Here is a 4,373-nt window from a genome sequence, read left to right on the forward strand (position 1 = left end):
TCACACATGTACCCATTTCTCCTCTGTTCCAATGTCTTCTCCCTCCCTCACACATTTCCCCTCCTTTCCCACCCACTTCTCCTCGCCATCCATTCACCCTCCTCATCAACATCGCTTCATGACGGGTGTAGCCGATGGTGCATTAGTACATCCTGCCAACAACAACAACACAAGTTTCCTTCTCGGTCTGGTGAAATGCCTGGATAAGTTTGTTTACACCTTGTCCCTGTGTACCCAACAGTACAGCCGGGGATCGGGATGTATATTCGATTTTTCATCTTGTGTTCTAGGGGAAGAAATTTGACTCAGCTAAAGCAAATTGCCTATCTAATGACCATCATGAAGTCGATTAGCATTAATATACACCTTCTTAATCATCCAGTTCACCTCATCAGTTTTTTTACCTTACCGTTCGCTTCACCTGACTGTTCATTTCTCCTCAGCATTCATTTCATTTCATCATTCATTCCACCTAAGTACTCATTTCACCTCACCGTTGATTTCCCTTGACCAGTAATTTCACCCCACAATTCATTTCACTCTTTAATTCCCCTAGCCATTCCTTGCGCCTCACTGTTCATCTCTCCCTACCATTCATTGCACCTCACATTCATTTCGTCTCACATTCGCATAATCCCTGGACAACTCTCGTACTATTAGTCCCTTGAGATATCTCTAATATTCTCTTCCCGCTAACGTCACACAAATACTCGTATATTCAGCTGAGAATGACCATAAGAGCCTGAGAGTGTCCATATTCTCTTGTGTGAAATTGGCTCAAATTATGTCGATTAAAAAAAAGTACATAAATAAAACATTTTACTGTGTGCGTGACAAAATATGCGGCCAAATATGAAATCCTATGAAACTTCCTCTACCAACGAGAATGCAAGCATATGTGAGGTAGGTAACTTCACTCTAGCCCCTTTAGCCCAGTTTGTGAGATTAGCGGCAGATCTTCCTGAAAACACCCCGCACCACTCCACTCCGCCCTTCCAACTCATTGTCAGTCTCGCCTTCCATCGTTTTCCTTCTGTCGCACTTGCATACACTTAGTCTCTTACCCTCCTTTCTCTCCACATAACCAAACCATCTCAGAGTACTACTACTCCTACAGTACATCAACGTCAATACCGCAAAGCTTCAAACTTTCTCTCATGTCTGACGGTCTCTCCGTGGAACTCCTTACTCTTCACTCAGATCTCTCATTATCCATCCTTTCACCCCTCACTTGTGACCATCCAGCAATGCCTCAGCTTTACCTCCGACCGTTAGTGTGAACATCAAGTGGTATCAATAAACAGTTGCTTTATTTCCATGCTCATACCTCCCTGTTCCTTGTCACCACCCTCATTGCAGTTGCAACTCTTCTTCCCTTCTGTACCCTTTCCTGCTCATCACACTGCCTAGTTACTTGATGGCTTTCAGGTCTCTGTACGTATTCTGTAATTAAGTGTATATGTAGATTATCTAGTGTTTCTACTACAAACAGAACCACTCGGAATAACATTTCTCTTGTATCTGAACCCCAGAGTAGTAATCTTGGAGTAATATGTTCCCACTAAATACGTATTTGGTTGACACGTCATGACCGCGTTGGCTACCATGATATATTTCCCTCAGCCTTTTATTGCCTTTAGACTTTGGCCGAAGGCGACTGTGCATTGTTTTATACCCACTCGGTTCCGCACCTACAGTAGGCTCCTTTGTTTGTGCCTTTTTGGTAGAGTATAATTATGCAGGTTACTCACAGGAGGTGCAAATATTACAATGCCTGATAGTAACAGTAACATATATGAAGTATACGTGAACATTCATAAGACATTAAATTAATGAAGAGGTACTGACAGGCATGTGAATGAGAGAAGTGTAAGTTACAGGCAGGGCAGCCTGTTGATGGAGGGCATGGTGAGGTGGAGGCTATTCATTTAAAGCCACCTCTTCTAGGACTAAGTCATCTGTCAATAGATAGATAAACAAACAAGTAGATAGGTAGACAGATAGGCATACAGATAGGTAGATAGATGACAGAAAGATAGGCAAACAAATTGATAGATAATGTGGATGGATTTGGAGATAAAGAAATAGACTGAATGAAATATAGATATATAGCATTCCACGATAGTATAAGGACATGATTCACTTACAGTGACTGCATAACCATGTGGATCCCGCCTTAGTAAATCATACCTTATCGAAAACTGTGTCATTTTTTACTTCCTCTTCAGACGTTCCTGTGTGTCGTTGAGAGGTGACCTGCAATCTGCAACAAGAATCACTGTCCACCTCACACAGACACACCCATCATCTAAATGGCTCAGTTCGTTCTTAGTACAATGATGAAAATAAAATAATTTCTTTTTCAGATAGTGACTTTATACTCTTTTTTTAAATACATCGATACCACGTTGAGTACACCGCTTCCCGTCCGATCAGCGAAGTTAAGCAACGTTGGGTTTGGTTAGTACTTGGATGGGTGACCGCCTGGGAACACCAGATGCTGTTGGCATCCCTACGTGTCAAGTGGGGTTGGTGGAGGATTAGTGCCCCTCCCTGTAAAACAATTAACTCTAAGCCGTTGGCCACCCCGTTTGGGATACATGGCGTCTGGCAATGAATGAAAATGAATGATAATAGTAATTAAGCAAGTTTCAGGCTGGGAAGATAGTGCAATGGTTTACAACATTTCTTGCATTTCGTGAAGGATTTGGGCAATTTTTCTTTAATTTTCTTTAATTATCAGATCCAGATTCCCTGGTGTTAGAAATGGATGGTTTACCTATCTTCGGCAACGGACCACAGCCCTCGCAGATGTTTGTCATCATGTTTACTGGCAAGAAGTAAGAAGGCTTTGGATATTTTTCCTAACAATGCACGAGGTTGAGAAAGGTGTACAACAAGTTTACATCTAGTTTTAAACTGTCCATATCATGCGACACATAAAAAATCAAACATCCATGCAGGTCCCCACTTGTTCTGTTGGGTGAACTGTGACATACAGGAAGCAATCTTTATCCACGAGATGACCAGCCCCGGAGATTAACTTGGGTTTTTCATGCTGTGGGTTGGAAGTGAACGGGAAGAGAAGCCCTTCAGAATTTTAGGTGGAGGCTGACCTTATATACTGAAAGGTTTCGGTGACTATCTACTGTAGCTCAAATCACCCGAACTCTCTTGTATCTTAAGCTATCGTCTCTTGCATATATATCGTTATCTTGCATATCAGGAAAGCAAGTCCTCATCGGATTCTCCCCTTACTCAGATACTTCATATTTGGAATGACCTCTAGTATGTGTCTTGCCCTAAGTCACTCCAGTTCTGTTGTATCTAAAGTTGACTCATGTATCGTATCGTAAATCACTCCATTATTCTTGTATATCAGGCTATACCATTTGTACAACCCCGGTTTTGTTGTATCTCAGGCTATATCACCTTCTGCACAACCCCAATTCTTGTACCTCAGGAGCCACAGCCCACAGTTATTTGTCTCCTTGGAATCCTTATGGAGAAGCCCATCAGAAATCCCAGATCGTTAAGTGGACATTTACAGTTACTTTACCCTTGTGACTCCCCCGTGCCGACACACTCAAGCGGGCAAACCCTTCAGTTTATGCTTCATGTGAGAGCGGCCTGGAAGGGCGAGACAATAGGGGAAGAGAGAAGACGTGCAAACCGCCAATGAAAATGCTATGAAAATGGAAGGAGAGGGAACAGGCAGAGAAAGGGGAGGAATACAGGAGTTGTGAGGGGAAGAGTGTTATGAGAGTGGAGAAAAAGAGAACTATGGAATGCGTGGGGAAAAAGATGAAGATGGAAGTGTGGTCGGCGGAGAGGGAACAAGAAGAAAGAGAGGGGGAAAGCGAGGGAAAGAAAAGGAATGTTGAGGAAGGGACGTGCGAGAGAGAGAGAGAGAGAGAGAGAGAGAGAGAGAGAGAGAGAGAGAGAGAGAGGAGAAACTGGAGGCAGAAAAGTTTGGTGTAGGTATAAATTATATGTTGCAGCGAGAGCAAGTGGGACGTGGAGGAAATGATAAGTGGAAAGGAGGAAACATATCTCGTATAAGAGAAAGGAATGTGGAGAAAAATGTTGCGAGAAAGAAAGGAAATTTAGAACTAAAGGATGGAGAGGAAGACGAAGAAATTGAGGATAATGGCAAAGGGAACAAGGGGAACAAAAAAAAAAAAAGTTGAAACAGAGAGAATTCTGGGAAAAGTAAGCCTGGGACCGAAGTGTTTTTTAGAGTATTATCTGGGTTCAAGCGTCCGTAGAGAGGTACCATATAGTTCATTTAAAAGGAGAAGGTTAATATTTTATGCGGGAAAGAACAGGTGGACATTCATCTATGAAATATACATGAATAACCGGACTTGCCA

General features: G+C 42.5%; 1 pseudogene; it reads left to right on the top strand.

The window, feature by feature from the left end:
* Positions 1 to 2,390: 2,390 nt before the first annotated feature.
* Positions 2,391 to 2,509, top strand: LOC145396128 (5S ribosomal RNA; annotated as a pseudogene).
* The last annotated feature ends 1,864 nt before the right edge of the window (positions 2,510 to 4,373 follow it).

The sequence above is a fragment of the Coenobita brevimanus genome, chromosome 34 (genome assembly GCF_032717465.1).
Source record: "Coenobita brevimanus isolate Jiangsu-jjx chromosome 34, ASM3271746v2, whole genome shotgun sequence".
In the NCBI taxonomy this organism is placed as follows: domain Eukaryota; kingdom Metazoa; phylum Arthropoda; class Malacostraca; order Decapoda; family Coenobitidae; genus Coenobita; species Coenobita brevimanus.